The sequence below is a fragment of the Hypanus sabinus genome, chromosome 2 (assembly GCF_030144855.1).
Source record: "Hypanus sabinus isolate sHypSab1 chromosome 2, sHypSab1.hap1, whole genome shotgun sequence".
Lineage (NCBI taxonomy): Eukaryota > Metazoa > Chordata > Chondrichthyes > Myliobatiformes > Dasyatidae > Hypanus > Hypanus sabinus.
Window position 1 is genome coordinate 84,784,792 of NC_082707.1, and position 18,911 is coordinate 84,803,702.

General features: G+C 42.9%; 1 protein-coding gene across 1 annotated transcript in view; it reads left to right on the forward strand.

Annotated features, from left to right (window-relative positions):
* The first annotated feature begins 11,032 nt into the window (after positions 1-11,032).
* The window catches only part of LOC132380455 (protein mab-21-like 4), a 90,526-nt gene continuing 82,647 nt past the window's right edge, over positions 11,033-18,911 (forward strand). The window contains exon 1 of the mRNA XM_059949264.1: positions 11,033-11,167. The gene's annotated coding sequence lies outside the window, so the exon portion shown is untranslated. The remainder of the gene's footprint in view (positions 11,168-18,911) is intronic.

The following is an 18,911-nucleotide window of genomic DNA, read 5'->3' on the forward strand; positions in this document are numbered from 1 at the left end:
GTTAACTTTACGTAGAGAATAGAATTCACAATACATTTACGGGCATATTATAAACCTGTGCAAATCTCAGAATGTGAAAGGACAGTGTTTGACCAATTCAGTCCTGCGATGTGAAAAAGCAGTTTGATACACTATTGTTTAGTCCTGAGGTGTGAAAGAGCAATGCCTTGGTTCATCATACAAGTTGTGAAGAATTGTTACACCCTCCACCTCTCTTACATTCATTTTGTTATTTTTATTTTACTTTTGGAGTTGTTTCTAAGCTTACCTCTCTGAGAATTGAGTCCAATTCTTCCTTGTTGAGGAGATGATCATTAACAAATGAATCTATTTCTGGTTCATGATCAACAGCCATCTAAAGTAAAGGCAGAAAAATCAGGAGACTGAATATTAAACTTAGTGGCCAAAAAATATAGCAATGCTGATCCAGGTGGTCAAGATTACTCTATGTCCAATTTATTTTGATTTCACCAAATGTGAAACTTTCCAAGAACCAATGTAATTACATGGTAATTTAGATTCTGTTTAATTTTATATAACATTTGAATAACAGGTATGGAAATGGTACCATTAACGTAACAGAAGGTGAGCTCATCAGAAGAACCCTTTTAATCATCTTTCACATTGGCTTGGCTGATTTTAGGTGAATTTTGTTGTGGAAAGGACAGTGCAACTGAATTGAAATATTGAATTAATAGTTTGGTAATACTCGCAGAGTTCAAAGTAAATTTATTAACAAGGTACAGATATGTCACTGTATAATTTTCTGGGCATACCCAATAAACCCATAATAGAATAATACCCATAATAGAATCAATGAAAGACCACACCAAATTGAGCATTCAACCGATGTGCAAAAGACACACACTGCAATAGAAAAAGAACAAAATAATAGTTATAAATAAATAAGAGATAAATATTGAGAGCATGAGATGACGAGTCCTTGAAGGTGAGTCCAAGACTTGTGGGAATATTTCAATGATGAAGAGAAGTTGAATGCAGTAATCCCTTTTGGTTCAAGAGCCTGATGGTTGAGGGATAATAACTATTCCTGAACCTGGTGATGAGACACCTGAGGCTCCAGTACTTTCTTCCTGATGGCAGCAGCAAGATGAGAGCATGTCCTGGATGGTGGTGGGGGTCCCTGATGATGGATGCTGTTTTCCTGCAACAACATTTCATGCAGATGTGTTCAATGGTGGGGAGGGTTTCACTCATGATGGACTGGGCCGTATCCACTACTTTTTGTAGAATTTTATGTTCAAGGGCATTGGTGTTTCCAGAACAGGTTATGATGCAATATACTTTTGAATACACACCTATGGAAGCTTGTCAAAGTTTTAGATATCATGCTGAATCTTCAAAAACCCCTAAGGAAGTAGAGGTACTGCCACAGTTTCTTCATAATTGCACTTATCTGCTAGGCTCAGGACAGGTCCTCTGAAATAACAGCACTGAGGAATAAAAAGTTGCTGACCCTCTCCACCTCTGATCCTCCAATGAGGACTGCCCTACGGACCTCTGATTTCCTCCTCCTGAAGTCAATTATCAGCTCCTTGGTCTTGCTGACGCTGAGTAAGAGGTTGTTGTTATGGCACCACTCAGCAAGTTTTTCAATCTCCCTCCGATGTGCTGATTGGTCACCACCTTCGGCCTATGACAGTGGTGTTGTCAGCAAACTGGAAAATGGCACTGGAGCTGTGCTTAGCCACACAGTCATAAGTGTAACAGGAGTACAGCAGGAAGCTAAGCACACATCCTTGTGTGCAACTGATGGAAACCATGGTGGCAATATCGTTACCAATCCAAACTGACTAGGATCAGCAAGTAAGAAGTCAAGGATCCAATTGCACAAGGAGGTATTGAGGCCAAGGTGTTCTAGCTTATTGATTAGTGTCGAGGTGATGATGGTATTGAAAGATGAACTGTCGTCAATAGTGTCCTGACATATGCAACTTTGCTGTGTAGATGTTCCCGGGTTGATGACATCAGAAGAAGCCTTAAAATCAGAATGTGGATTTTATCTGTTTCATTGATGCCAGGGTAGATGCCAGTGAGATGGCATCTGCTGTGAACATGTTGCTCTGGAAGACAAATTGGAGCAGAGCTAAGCTGGCTCTCAAGCTGGAGCCGATATCTTTCATTACCATCCTCTCAAAACACTTCATCACAGTGGATGTAAATGCTACTAGACGACAGACATTGAGGCAGCTTTTCACTGGTACAAATGAAGCCTGTTTGAAACAGCTGGGTACCTCAGACTACTGAAGCAAACAGTTAAAGATCTCAGTGAGTACTCCAGCCAGTTGATCAGCTCAGGTTTTTAGTACAGCCAGGTACCCTGTGTGGGCCGGATGCTTTTCATGGGTTCACCCTCCTGAGGGATGTTCACATGTCAGCATCAGAGACTCAAATTATAGGATCGTCGGGGGCTCTGGGAGTTCGTGATGGTTCCTCAAAGTAAACATAGAAGTCATTGCACTCAGCTGGAAGTGAAGCCCTGCTGTTACTTATGTTGCTCGATTTAACTTTCTAAGCCCTACTACTATTGTCAAGCATCCTTTGTTGATTCAGGTTTAGTCCAGAATTGTCACTTCACCTGTGAGATGGCTTTCCGGAGGTCGTACCTGGACCTCCTGTAACTTCCCTGGTCACCAGACTTGAATGCCTCCGATATGGCCCTCAGCAGATTATGGATCATTGAGGGCTTCTGGTTTGAGAAGACTGAATGATTCAGTGGGGAGACACACGTCTATGGTTGTTTTAATAGAGCCTGCGACAACCATGGTGTATTTATTCAGATCCACAAACAAGTCCTTGAACACGGCCCAATCCACCAACACGACGTAATCCCCTAGCTGCTCCTTTGCCTCCCATGACCATCTCTTTGTTGTTCTAATCTTTGGAGCTTTGCTCTTCAGCCTCTGCCTGTATGCAGGTTGGAGAAGGACAGCCAAGTGATCGAATTTATCGAAATGTGAACTGGGCATGGCATGGTATGCATTCCTTATTTTAGTATAACAATATTCTAATGTGTTGCGACCTCTGATGCTACAGGTTATATGCTGATGGTAATTGGGCAGGGTTTTCTTCAAACGACTGGTTGAAGTGCTCAACTATAATTTGAAATGTGTCGAAATGGACTTGTTTGGAAATGGCATCATGCAGTATTTCAAGCACTTGATTATAATCGGCCGTTGGTGGTATGTAAACTGTTAAGATTATGGAGGAGAATGCTCTAGGAAAATAGAATGGACAGCATTTGACCTTTAGGTTTTCAAAGTTGGGGGATCATGAGTTCGACAAAACTACTGCATCAGAGCACCCCTAACAGTTTATCATAAAACACACACTTCCACCTTTTGCCTTTTCCGAATCAGCAGTTCAATCCACTCTGTAAACTTTAATGCCTTCTGGTTTGATCACTGCATCTGGTGTGCTGGGAGAAAGCCTTGTCTCACTCAGACATAGAACACAACAATCCCTCATTTCCCTTGAAACAGCAATCTTGCCCTCAGGTCCTCTATTTTAATCTCCAACAACTTCACTCATTTGCTAACAAGATGCTGGGTAGAGGGGACCTCATCTATGTTTCAGCCTGGTTTGGAGTTTCCCCCTCCTGCCTCAGAATGTCACTGTGCTTCACCAGCACCACCATCATTGAAATACTGAATTGCTGATGGGGTTCTTACTCCTTGTGTGAGTGAGGGTCAGTCCACAAGCTTGATTCACCTAGTCCAAGTTTTCGATATCAGAGAGCTGTCAGTGAAATTGGTGCATCCCTAACACACTAGGTCCACACTGTCCATTTATTGCCTTGAAATGAACCTATCTCCCAGACATGTAGACATTATTTATTTTTTATATTGAAGGATACCATGCAGAACAGACCCTCTGGTTCACCGATCTGTGCCACCCAGCATCCCACCAAAATAACCCAAATCACAGGACAATATACAATGAGCAAATAACCTTTTAATTGGTACATCTTTGGACTGTGAGAGGAAACTCCCACAGTAAGATCTTTGAAGTTGTTAATTGCTAGTAATATAGTTAAGGTTCTGTATCCATCTAGTTCTTATATTTTCGCTAATTAGCTGACTTTTCCATTTTAAAAAATTCTACTGTTTTCTTTCTCTCTCTTAACGATGTTGCTGAACTCTTGCTAAAAAGAAATCTACAGATGCAGGCTGCTACATCATTCAACTGTTCATTCTCAAGCATGGATGCAGTCAGTGAATATTAGTAGAATATGTAATAGTGGGATTGGTCACAGCTGCTCCTATCCCATCAAACTCATTCCAGTATCCTTCATTGGACAGGTCAGAGAACAAAAATATTTTCTCTCCTTATTGCTGACACCAATTACAGCATCTTGCCTTTGCGCAAACTGACTTAACAAATTCAACAAACCTTCCAAGAAGAGTTCTGGCGCAGCTTGTTGAACAGCTGATATGTGTAGATGTGTAATGCCAGCACCTGGTTTGAGAATGGTTGCATCCCTGTTTTCTGTTGGCATATAGTTGTCTTGTGAAGAAGGAAGACTGTTGTAGAGCAATTTAAAAATGTCTATCACAAATGTCATTGCACTGAAACATGGCCCAGATCAAGTGCCTTAGGTCACTAGAGTAAGACTTAAGCTCATGACTACAATAGGGATTCATTAGAAAGGACAAATAAAAATTAGGCAGGGGCAAGCGGAGTGGCCATTGTGTGAGTGGGCCAGTGGAGTGGCTTTGGTTCATCGGGCTTGGGTGAGGTAAGTATCTGGTAGGCTTCTTCTTCTTCTTCTTTCCTCATTTGTTAGGGCACAGTTAGTGAAGTGAGAATGGTTCCAGGAGCTGTGTTGTGTTCTTTGTGTGAGCTGTGGGAATTCTGGGAGACCTCCAGCCTTCCAGATAACTTCATCTGCACCAGGTCCACCGAACTGCAGCTCCTCAGAGAACTTGTTAAGGAACTTGAGCTGCAACTCGATGACCTTCGGCTCTTACAGCTGACTGAGGAAGTGATAGATAGGAGCTGCAGGTAGTAGTCACCTTTGGGTTTCAGGAGGCAGGCAACTGGATGACTGACAGGAGAAGGAAGGGATGTGGGCAGCCGGTGCAGGGTACACTGTGGCCATTCTGCTCAATAATAAGTAAACTACTTTGGATACTATTGAGGGGGAGACCTAATGGGGGGAACTGCTGTGACCGGGATGCTGGCACTGAGTATGGAGCTGTGGCTCAGAAGAGGAGAGGAATGATGAGGACTGCAGTAGTGGTAGGAGATTTCCAATAGTTAGTGGAACAGAGGCAAGATTCTGCAGACGCGGCGGAGACAACGAGATGGTTTGTTGCCTCTCAGGTGCCGCGGTCAGGGTTGTCTTGGATTGAGTCCATGGTATTCTAAAGGTGGGGGGGGGGGCAGGGTGAGCAGCCAGAATTCTTGGTACATATCGACACCACTGACATAGGTAGGAAAGGCAAGGAGGTCCTGAAGAGAGATTTTAGGGAGCTAGGTAAAAAGCTGGAAAGCAGGACCTCCAGGGTAGTAACCTTTGGATTGCTGCCTGTGCCATGCGCCACTGGAAGATGAATGCGTCGCTGAGGAAATGGTGCAGGAGGCAAGGGTTCAGAATTTTGGATCATCAGGATTTCTTCTGGGGAAGGTGTGACCTGTACAAAAGGAATGGTTCCATCTAAATCTGAGGGGGCCAATATCCTTGAGACAGGTTTGCTAGAGCTGTTCAGGAGAGTTGAAGTTAATTTAGCAGGGGATGGGAATTGGAGTGATAAGGCTGAGGATGGGGTAGTTGTTTTATAAAAGAAGTAGTATGTGGTGAAACTGCTAGTAAGGAAAGGCTGACAACAGAGTAGAATTGCAGTCAATGGCAAGAGTTAACAGTATAAAAGGGGGACAGAATCAAAAAGGGTGATGAATTCAGAAATGATGATTTTATATTTGAATGTCCACTGTATATGGAATAAGGTGGATGAACTTATAACACAGTTACAGACTGGCACATGTGATGTTGTGGGTATCACTGAATTGTGGCTGAAAGAAGATTATAGCTGGGAGCTTACTGTCCAAGGATACAGATTGCATTGAAAGGACAGGAGGTAGGCAGAAGGGGTAGGGTGGCTCTATTGGCAAGTGAGTGTAGTTCTTTGTTAAAGAGCCTCATGGTTACAGGTACTAAGTGTTCTTGAACCTGGTGGTGCAAGTCCAGAGGCTCTTGTACCTTTTACCTGATGGCAGCAGCGAGAAAAGAGCATGACCAGGGTGGCAAGGACCTCGGAGACTAACTTTTCCATCCATTGAGATGTTCCAACAACCAGTGATCTCACTTAAAGGACTCTTTATCTCATTATTTCTTGTTCTACTTATTTATTGCTATTTACTTATAATTGCATTTGCACAGTTTGTTGTCTTCTGCACTCTGGTTGATCTTTCATAGATCCTGTTACAGTTACTATTCTATAGATTTGCTGAGTATGCCCACAAGAAAATGAATCTCAGGGTTGTATATGGTGACATATATGTACTTCAATAATAAAACTTACTTTGAGCTTTGAGTTACCTGTAACATTGCTTCATGAAGTAATATTAACTCACCAAGGATATTTGTGTGGCTGGAGGTTTCTGTTGCACTTCAGGCTCAGTTGTTATATTCAGCATCGCCCCGTTTGCACACGAGTTACATCTGCCTGACCTATGGCACAGTTAATGTAATGAATTCAGTAAAGGTCTGAAAACCGAATAAAGGTTTTATATTTCTCTTCGAGTGTCAGATAACATAGTGCATCTAATGGCTGACCTTCCATTAGACTTGGAGACACAAGAGTCTGTAGGTGCTAGAATATGAAGCAAAAAGCTGGAGGAACTCAGCAGGTTGAGCATCATCTGCAGAGAGAAAGGACAATTCTTTTCTCTGACAAATGCGTTCTTTGCCTCTGTGAGTTTGTCTGTTTTCTTTTGCTTCCATTAAACTGGACAGCACCACTGTCGTTGTCACCCCCTTTCACCATTTCCACTCCCATTTCCCTCTCTCACCTTATCTCTGCCTGCCCGTCACTTTCCAGTGCTGTCCCTCCTTCTACCCTCCCCCTATAGGTTCTCCCTTCTCCAGTACTTTATCTCTTTCACTAATCAACTTCCCCACTCTTTTCCTCTCTCCTCTCCCAGTTTCGCCTATCACCAATCACTTTGTACTTTTTCCTCCCCTCCCCTCACCTTCTTACTCCGACTTCTCTTCTGTTTTTCCAGTTCTGATGAAGGGTCTCAGCCTGAAATGTCACTGTTTACTTTTTTTCTGAAGGTTCTGCCTGGCCCGTTGAGTTCCTTTAGCATTTTGTGTGTGTTGTTTTGGTTTTCCAGTGTCTGCAGATTTTCTTTTTTTTGTGATACCTCTGTTGTTGAGTGTGCTATCATCTACATGCTGGGTTCAACACCGACCAGGCACAAACATATAAAATGCTACCGCAGAATCAGAATGAGGCCACGAGTAACACATCTTCCGACCCAGAGGGTTTAGCCACCTAAAGGACAAGGGTGCGATAGCAGATGCTCCAGTTTCCTGCATAAGTACACTGAAGCATACCAGCACAAGCCAAAAACAAAACTGCCAGTATGGTTTGTATCCTTAAATAATAACACCAATATTTGAATACCATGCTTGCAGTGAATACTTCCTCTCAATCTGCCAAGACTCTTTTGCCACCAATTCCCAAAGCACACAATCTGTTTCAACCAGTCCATTGTTGGAGTGGGGACGCTGGCAATTTCCCACGGGCAGGATGAGAGTGGGAAAGGGAGCATGAATCACACCGCATGGGAAATTAACAAGATTTCCAACGTGTTGAAAACAGTGTCAGATCTGTGGAAGTAAGTGTGACTCCATGTGCTGTTAGATCACTCAGTTGTGCTCTTCCATTTTTATTGAAGTTAATAATGTGCCAGCAAAGGATATTACGCTCTACCATTACAGCCAGTAATTCCAAGTATTGGGATAACAATTAAAAGCAGTGTCAAACATAACAGGTTCCTCACTCTCACTTTACTCACTCGGCACCATTTTTGTCGTCACTGGCAATGTGCAGCCAGTGGCAGCCGGTCAGGCTAAACCCACAAAAAATTTAAGAACTTCCTCCTTTTCATGAGTGAATGTTGTCGGCAGGATGCCATGCAGGTAAAAGCAGCATCTTCACTCATCAAGGCTCTGGAGTGGAAGTCCTCACTTCATTAGCCATCATTTCACTGAGCTAAGCAGTCTGCATTGAGTATTATTTTCTTTTGTATGGAGTAATTTTAGTTAACATTGGTGGTATTTTATAGAAGATGCACACTCCAGTTATAGTCAGAATCAGAATCAGGTTTAATACCACTGACATATGTCGTGAATTTAATTAACTTTACAGCAGCAGTTTAATGAAATACATGATAAATATAGGAAAAAAACTTGAATTACATTTAGTATATATATGTCTATTAAAAAGTTAAAGTAAGTAGTGCAAAAAAAACTAAATTAAAAAAACGTAGTGAGGTAGTATTCATGGATTGAATGTCCATTTAGAAATCGAATGGCAGAGGGGAAAACATTGTTCCTGAATCATTGAATGTGTGACTTCAGGCTTCTGTACCTCCTTCCTGATGGTAACAGTGTGAAGAGAGCACGTTCAGGGTGGTGGGATCCTTAATGATGGATGCCACCTTCCCAAGAAACCATTCCTTGAAGATGTCTTGGATACTGCAGAGGCTGACTAATTTTACAAGTTTCTGCAGCTGACTTCGATCTCGTGCAGTACCACCCCCCCCCCCCCCCATACCAGATGGTGATGCAGCCAGCCAGAATTTTCTCTTCTGCGGAAGTTTTGAGTGTTTTAGTTAACAAACCAAATCTCCTTAAACTCTGAATGAAATATATGAAATATAGAACTATAAATTATATGAAGTATAATTTAGATATGTGAAATCTCATTCTCTCTATAGCTGCATCAATATGTTACGTCCAGGTTAGGTCCTCAGAGATATTGACACCCAGGAACTTGAAATTGCTCACTCTCTCCATTTCTCTTCCCTCTATAAGGTTTGGTTTGTGTTCCCTCATCTTACCCTTTCTGAAGTCCACAGTCAGCTCTTTGGTCTCGCTGACATTGAGTGCAAGTTTGTTACTGCAACACCACTCAACTATCTGGTATATCTATGCCCTCTCATCACCATCTGAGATTCTGCCAACAACATTTGAGCTGTGCCAAGCCACACAGTCATGGGTGTAGAGAGAGTAGAGCAGTGGGCTAAGCGCACACCTCTGTGGTGCACCATTGTCGATTGTCAGCGAGGTAGAGATGTTATTTCTAATCCGCACAGATTGTGGCCTTCTGGTTCAGAAATCCATTGTGCTAATGGTGGAGTTTAAGGTGGTGGATAGATGCCAGTCAAGCAAGCTGCTCCGTTCAGAGAGGTGTCAAGCTGCTTTAGTGTCTTTGGAACCGTGCTGCTCCTGGCCAGCAAATAGGTTGCATCAAGCTTCTGAATTGCGCCTTATTTATGGTGGAAAGGCAATGGGATATCAGGAGATGATTTGTTTGCCACATGAAATCAAGACTCTGATCTACACATAACCTCAGTATTTATGTGATTAGTGCAGTGGAATTTCTAATTATTTGTAACGCCTCTCCCTATCCCTCGCCCAAGATACATTTGGCGGGACACTTGGCGATAGTAATGTTATTGATTAGCATGGATAAATAGTAGAACCCTCTCTTGTCGGACATGGTTATTACCTCCAAATTTAGCAACGCAACTATTACCTACCACCTGTATCCTTGGACATTAAGCTCCCAGCTGTTGCCTGTCAATGCCTGAAAATTATGTTGATGGTGCTGCTGAGCTGTGAAGCAGCAAACGTTCCCACTTCTACCCCTGTCTGCAAAGGAACATCATTGTTGAGGAAGCAGCTAAAGATGGGCCCCATCTGTGTCTGTCTTTTCATTGGCTACGCAGAATGTCCATGCTCCTAGCCTTCCCTGGTAAGGCTCTCCACGCTTCCTTTGCTACATTGACAAATGCATTTGTGTTGCTTCATGCTCCCATGAAAAGCTTGTCAATTTCATCAACTTTGCCTCCAACTTCCACCCCATCCTTAAATTCACTTGGTCAATTTCTGACACCTCCCTTCCCTTTCTCGATCTCTCTGTCTCCATCTCTGGAGACAAACTGCCTACTGACATATTTTATAAACCTACCAATCCCTGCAGCCATCTTGACAATCTCTTCTCTTTCCTCTCTGTCTCCTGTAAAAATGCTGTTCCCTTTTTTCAGTTCCTTCATCTCCAATGCATCTGTTCCCAAGAGGAACCTTCCTTTCCAGCACATCAGAGATGTCCTCCTTCTTCAAAGAATAGTGTTTCCCTTCCTCCACCATTGATGCTGTCCTACCTGCATCTCCTCTATTTCCCAGGCATTTGCACTCACCCCATCTTCCTACCACTTTAACAGGGATTGAGTTCCTTTTGTCCTAACCTACCACCCAGCCTCCTCTACATTGGTGAGACCCGAGGTAAATTATGGGACTGCTTTGTCAAGCACCTCCACTTCATCTGCCAAAAGGGGAATTTCCTGGTGGCCAACCATTTTAATTCCTTTTCCCATTTCCATTCCAACATGTTGATCTATGGCTTCCTCTTCTGTTATGATGAGGCCACTTCAAGGGCGGAGAAGCAACACCTCACATTTATTTCTCCTTCCAGGATTCCCCCTTTCCCTTCCTCTTCTTGTATTCCCCACTGTGGCCTCTTACCTCATCTCACCTGCCTATCATCTCTCCCTGGCGCTCTCCCTTCTTCCCTTTCTCCTATGGTCGCTCTCCTCTCCTATCAGATTTCTTCATCTCCAGCCCTTTGCCTTCCTCACCCTCTTGCTTCACCTATCTCCTTCTAGCTATCTTCCTTCCCCTCCCCGCACCTTTTTACTGTGGTGTCTCCCCCCTTTCTTTCCAGTCCTGAAGATGGGTCTTATTCTGAAATGTTGATTGATTGTTTATTTCCATAGATTCTCTCTGAGTTTCCCAGCATTTTGTGTGTTGCTAAAGATGGCTGGCCCTAGGAAACTGCCCTGAAGAATTTCTGCATTGATATCCTGGGACTGAGATAACTGATCTCAACCACAGCATCCTCCTTAATATAAGGTATTGCTTCAACCCTTGAGTACTTTCCTTTGCCCATTAACCTGTTTAATCAGGACTCCTTGATGTCACAGTTAGTAATACTGTCATGATATGAAAAGCATTGACCCTAATCTCTGCAATTCAGCTCCTTGGCCCATGATGGCACCAAGACTCTGGTTGGGTCTAGAGGTGAATACTCCCAATGAATCCCAGTCTGGGAACAATGAACAAATGAGTAGGTGCTGCTTGATGTTGCCATTGATTACATCGCTTTTCTGATGATTGAGAATAGCTTGATTGGCTGTATTTAGCTGTCAGATTTGTCCTGCTTTTGTGAAGGGGACCTCCCTGAGCAGATTTTCACATTCTTTGGTGGGTATCAATGTTGTATTTATACTGGAATAGCTTGGTTAAAGATTTACTACAGGTTTTTGTACCCTTTGCAGTACTCACTGCTCCGGTGAGAGCTCAGGAGCAAGCCAAGGTCGATCATCTACCCAGCATGTCCGGCTAGCCATGCTTATGAACACATCTCTTTTGTCATGTTTTTTTTGTCACGAGACATACCAGAGGACTATTGGGCCTATCAGGCTTATGCTGCCTTGAAGAGAAAACTGTTTTCTTACACATGACCATTAAAACCCCCAACTTTCCAGTTGCCTGCACATGGGACAGCTTGCAGTCAACAGTTAGATTAAATAATGTCTTTGGAATGTGAAAGGAAACCAGGGCACCTAGGGAAAGCCCAGAAGGTCACAAAGAGATAGTAAAACTTCCATTCAGATAGCATCGGAGGTCAGAAATGAACCCAGCTTACAACTTTGAAATATCTGTCTTCCTTTCGTGATCTTGTGCCACACTTGAAATTCATCCTTTTGTTTAATTGTCATGGTTATGCAAGGTGAAACTGCAGGGCTATAATCTGGTTGTTGATTATGAAATCATATTCTGTCTATCGAGTGCTGTTTTTATTGTTTGGCAATCATTGTTTTGTGCTATAACTTCTCTAGGCTAGCACCTCATTTTTTAGTGCCTCTTCAGCATCTCCTACTGCACTCCTCATTGACCAGGGTTGATCTCCTGCTTTGACAGTAATAGTAAGATCATGGAGATGCTGGGCCAAAGGACGACAGGTTATGGTAGTGTATATTGCTACTGCTACTGGTCCACTGAGCCTTATGGATTTTGAGCTACTTGAACAGTAATGCATTTAGATGGGATTCTGACTGAAAGGTTTTCAGTCATAAGCCCACTGATGATAGCTTTTCACCATTGGCACATCAGACACACACGTACATCAAAAGTACAAACCTGCATGAGTCCTTAACTCAATAAAGTCTCGTAGCATCAGGTCAACCATTGCAAGGAAATGTCTGAATTACTACCTCCCATCTTTATCCAGCTGATGAATTCTCTATGTTGAAGAATATTGGCAAGGGGCACTATGCATTCTGGCTGAGGATTTCAATGTGCATCACCAAATGTGCCTTGGAGGCACCATCACCAGTCTCTGAGTTAGATGATGGAGGCACCATCACCAGTCTCTGAGTTAGATGATGGAGGCATCATCACCAGTCTCTGAGTTAGATGATGGAGGCATCATCACCAATTCTGAGTTAGATGATGGAGGCACCATCACCAGTCTCTGAGTTAGATGATGGAGGCATCATCACCAGTCTCTGAGTTAGATGATGGAGGCATCATCACCAGTCTCTGAGTTAGATGATGGAGGCATCATCACCAATTCTGAGTTAGATGATGGAGGCACCATCACCAGTCTCTGAGTTAGATGATGGAGGCATCATCACCAGTCTCTGAGTTAGATGATGGAGGCACCATCACCAATTCTGAGTTAGATGATGGAGGCATCATCACCAGTCTCTGAGTTAGATGATGGAGGCATCATCACCAGTCTCTGAGTTAGATGATGGAGGCATCATCACCAGTCTCTGAGTTAGATGATGGAGGCATCATCACCAGTCTCTGAGTTAGATGATGGAGGCATCATCACCAATTCTGAATTAGATGATGGAGGCATCATCACCAATTCTGAGTTAGATGATGGAGGCACCATCACCAGTCTCTGAGTTAGATGATGGAGGCACCATCACCAGTCTCTGAGTTAGATGATGGAGGCACCATCATCAATTCTGAGTTAGATGATGGAGGCATCATCACCAGTCTCTGAGTTAGATGATGGAGGCACCATCACCAATTCTGAGTTAGATGATGGAGGCATCATCACCAGTCTCTGAGTTAGATGATGGAGGCATCATCACCAGTCTCTGAGTTAGATGATGGAGGCATCATCACCAGTCTCTGAGTTAGATGATGGAGGCATCATCACCAGTCTCTGAGTTAGATGATGGAGGCATCATCACCAATTCTGAATTAGATGATGGAGGCATCATCACCAATTCTGAGTTAGATGATGGAGGCACCATCACCAGTCTCTGAGTTAGATGATGGAGGCACCATCACCAGTCTCTGAGTTAGATGATGGAGGCACCATCATCAATTCTGAGTTAGATGATGGAGGCATCATCACCAGTCTCTGAGTTAGATGATGGAGGCACCATCACCAATTCTGAGTTAGATGATGGAGGCATCATCACCAGTCTCTGAGTTAGATGATGGAGGCATCATCACCAATCTCTGAGTTAGATGATGGAGGCATCATCACCAGTCTCTGAGTTAGATGATGGAGGCATCATCAACAGTCTCTGAGTTAGATGATGGAGGCACCATCACCAGTCTCTGAGTTAGATGATGGAGGCATCATCACCAATCTCTGAGTTAGATGATGGAGGCATCATCACCAGTCTCTGAGTTAGATGATGGAGGCATCATCACCAATTCTGAGTTAGATGAATCTCGAGGAATATGGACAGCAGACTGGGTCTGCAGCAGAGTGAATCATACAAGGGTTAAATCCACCTGACTTCTTAGTCAGTAATCTACCCAAGGGAGATGTCTGGGTGCTTGAAGGCACGGGTAGAAATGCTGATAAAAATTCCATCTTCACATTAAGGAAAGCCTCCATAATTTATGGTATGATAATTATGCTAAATGATATAATATGTGTTTCTTTCCCTCCTGTGTGACTCCTTTGGGTAGGTCTGTCCTGCTGGTGCGATAAGTCACACTGAAGGATTGTGTTGGAGTGGGACAGATATGTTCCATGAGTATGACAATAACAAATGGTTCAATTTAATAACAGAGAATGTATACATTATGAAACCTGAAATGCTTAGTCTTCACAGACATCCACAAAACAAGAAACCACAAAGAATAAATGACAGAAACCGCAGAACCCCAAAGGCCCCCAGTTGTTCGACCAGTTGAAGGGAATGCCTTTGCTAATTTAGGCACCCGTTGCCAAATATTAACGATATGGACTTACCTCATATTATCAGGGGTGGGGGAGAAGTTGCAGTGGGAGTGAAAGGTTCCCTGGCACTGAGTACAGTCTTTTAGATCTCCACTGGTTTTGCACACTCCACATCTGGGGTTGAGTATCTCATTTTCACTGGTCTGCAGCAACATCTGGAGCGAAACATTAAAAAAAGTGTACTCTCTTACTTGAAGGGTTGTTCAGAAGTGGGTGGCCTTGGCCAATCTGTGTTTTCTTCAGTTAGTAATTCCTTTTTCAATACAAAGCATACTTTTTATCTTGACACCCAAGCAATAATTGCTATTTACTTATTTTAAAACTTCATAGTATAAAACAGAATGGGCTGATGACAGCAATCAGCCAGATAACTTACTTGGACTCCAGCTGTGCTTTGTGATTGTTGACTCTTCTCAGGCCCTGCAGATAATGCGATTCGAGTGTCACCATCTTTTTTTGCACAGGAGAAACATCTCCAGGTACCTCTGGGCAGACAAAGAAGCCAAAATCAATAGGTGACAAACCAAAGCTATCTGAACTAAGAAGATCCAGCTCTATTCAAAATGCATTGTTTTTAATCTATTACATTTTTAAAGATTAAATATGAGAATCTTCAAGAAATTATTTAAATTGGCTCATTGCCTGTTCTGGCAGATGTGAATGAGACAGAACGAGGCCTTGTCTGCCCTTACAGGTTGATGTAAATAATCTCAGTGTTCAGATTAAACTAATGTCTCCTGATAAACTAGTCATTATTTATCTTTTGTATTCAGCCCAATTAAACTGATCCTTTGTTTCATTTTATTTATTTGTTTGTTTATTAGTTTCTATGTTTATTTATTTAGATTTACAGGATGGAATAGGCCCTTCTGGCCCTCCGAGCTGCACCAACAACAACCCACCAACTTAACCTTACTAACCGGTACATGTTTTGACTGTGGGAGGAAACTGGAGCACCCAAAGGAAACTCAGCATTCCACGGTGGGGGGGGGGTGTGGAGGGGGAGGGGGGGGCATGTGGGGAGGGAGACACACAAATCCCTTACAGAGGTCTCTGGGATTCAACCAGATTGAACATTTTCTTCAAGAACTGCGATGATTCCATTTGGGGAATTATCCTTTGGTTCTGTACCGGAACTTAAGTGACGCTATCAGCAACTTAAATAGCATACACTGTTATAAACAGTGAATGCATTGAAAAATTCATTGTGAAGTCCCACCAAAGACTTTTCAATGGTTGTAAGGTAACAAAGCAATCTCACATCTTCCTTCGATTACCTCTACCCTTTTTCTGAAATCACACTTTCCTAGTACAGCTACGTACTATTCTGGCACCCTACTGTGTGGCCATTCCTTGTATGTGGTAACTGCATGGTATTGAACAGTATAGCCCAGGCATGGGCAAACTACGGCCCGCGAGCCATATGCGGCCCGTTAAACTTTTTAATCCGGCCCGCAGAACTTGATGAAATAATATTAATAAACCTTGTTAACGTTTTTTCCCCGCAATTCTGGCGTTTTCCCAATAGATGACGCACTCTATATACATTGACCTCTGTTGAGGTGCAGCGTATTACTCCACATTTGCGCTTTGCTTTGTGACCTTGTGGCAACCCATTTCCTGGCACATCCGAACCGGCTCACAATTAGCCAGCGTTCCGGCTAAGGGAAATAGCCTGCGGGGATTTGCGAGCACAGAGCTTTGGAGCCTCTGCGCCACGGGGGGCAGGTTGAGGGATGCTTAAAAGTGAGGCTGGGGATTTCGAATAAAGTTTTTTTCCTTTGACTGCAGTTACTGACTCCGTGTCATAATTTTAGCGCTGCGTGTAGCACACCGCTACAACCTCTCACCCCTTCTGTAAAGATGAGTGGAGCTAAGAAAAGAAAAGTGGATAGAAAATGTCGGGTGTTTAATAAGCAGTGGACAACTAAATATCTTTTTACCGAACACAGATCAACTGCTGTATGCCTGATATGCCAAGAGACTGTGGCGGTTTTTAAAGAATATAATATCAGCCGTCACTTTGCCACAAAACATGCCAACTACGCTAGCAACCAGTCAACGAAAGAACGGGAAGCTAATGCTCAGAGGTTGGCAGCTAATTTACAGGCTCAACAAAATTTTTTTCACCGTCAAACTGCCATTCATGAGTCAAGTACCAAGGCGAGTTTTATGCTGTCATTCAAATTAGCAAAGGCCAGCAAGCCTCTGTCTGAAGGCGAGTTTTTAAAAGAATGTATGGTGGAGACAGCAGGTGTATTGTGTCCGGAGAGCAAAGACAAATTTGAAAAAATCAGTTTATCACGCAGAACAGTGACTCGCGGTGTGGAACTGATAGATGAAGATATAACCAGTGACTTAAATAAAAAGGCAGAGTCGTTCACGTTATATTCATTAGCACTGGATGAAAGCAACGATGTAAAAGACACTGCTCAGCTCCTCATTTTTATCAGAGGAATTAACAATACTTTTAAAATAACGGAGGAGTTTTTGACAATGGAGTCTCTGAAAGGAAAAACACCGGGAGAGGACTTGTATGACCGGGTGTCTGCTGTCATCGAAAATATGAAGCTCCCTTGGAGTAAACTTATCAACGTCACCACAGATGGATCTCCTAATTTGACGGGGGGAAAATGTCGGCCTGCTGAGGAGAATACAGAATAAAGTGAAAGATGAAAATCCTGACCAGGATGTTATTTTCCTTCACTGCATCATCCACCAGGAATCTCTATGTCAATCGGTATTACAGCTGAATCATGTTGTGAATCCTGTAGTAAAACTTGTCAACTTTATACGTGCAAGGGGACTTCAGCACCGTCCGTTCATCACGTTCCTGGAGGAAACTGATGCGGATCACCAGGACCTACTTTATCACTCCGGTGGCCGCTGGTTAAGTTTGGGCAAAGTGTTTCAACGAGTATGGGAGCTCAAAGAGGAGATCGGTGCATTTTTGGAGTTACTGAGGAAGGCCGGCGAATTTCCTGAGCTGAGCAACAAGAGCTGGCTTTGTGACTTTGCGTTTGCTGTAGATATATTTTCACACATGAATGAACTGAACGTGAAGCTACAGGGGAAGGATCCGTTTGTGCATGACATGTGCACAAACGTGAAAGCCTTTAAATCCAAGCTGGCTTTTTTTCTCCAGGCAAATTTCGAATAAGTTATTCACTCATTTTCCCACACTAGCCACGCTGGAAGAGGCCGGCGCAAATGTGAAAAAATACAGCGAGTCACTGGATGCACAGAGAATTCTGCCGTCGCTTTTCTGATTTTGAAAAAATTGACAAGTCACTTCAGTTGGTGGCCTGTCCCCTGTCACAAGATCCTGAAACAGCACCAGAGGAGCTACGGCTGGAACTGATCGACTTTCAGTCTGACCCCGTCTTAAAAGAGAAGTTCAACTCTCTTAAACTGAATGACTTTTATGCTTCACTTGGTAAAGAGGTGTTTCCAAACCTCCGGAGGACGGCACAGAAAATGCTGGCGTTGTTCGGCTCGACCTATTTGTGTGAACAGGCGTTCAGCGTCATGAACATCAACAAAGCCAGCCACAGATCCAAGTTAACTGACCAACACCTCAGATCCATCCTGAGAATCGCCACAACAAAACTAAATCCAGACTTTGATGCGCTGGCTAAAAAGGGAGACCAACAACACTGTTCCCACTGAAATTAAAAATAAGTTTGTGGAATGTAAAAAATGCATTTGAAAATATTTTTTTCAATAAGCCTTACATGTTACATGTCATTTCTGTTAAGTGATGGACATGAGTAGTGTGCAGGTGCACGTACGTTCTCAAAATAAAAAACGCGCTCCGTATACTGGCGCGCTCTCATTGTGCGGGTCGTTGTTGAGTTTTGGCACAGGGGACAATTGAATAAGAAGGAGCAGGACAAGTAGACCTGCATCTCCTACCGTTTTCGAAATAAAGACAGTCAGGAGGAGAGTAATGATGATAATATCTTGAAGGATAACAGAATTTTCAGTTCTTTAAAATAATAACTGTTACTATTTTAAAAAAGCTGTATTTTATTCATTTAATTTTCAGTGTTTTAAAAGTCATTTCAATAAATAGCTAAATACCATGGGACTTAAAAGAGATATTTTGTTGTAATGCATTTGTTCATTGTCAATTGAAATTAAAGCACATGTTTTCTACATATCCCATGATATTTTATTTTCTCTTATGAGGTGTATTACCAAAACACTCCGTCCATCTGCTCCTGGTCCGGCCCCCCTGTCAAATTTTAGAACCCTTTGTGGCCCTCAAGTCAAAAAGTTTGCCCACCCCTGGTATAGCCTAATCCTAGGCTAGTACAGTGTCTATCAATACATTTTTAGAAGTCACAATTAATTTTCAACCAATGATATACT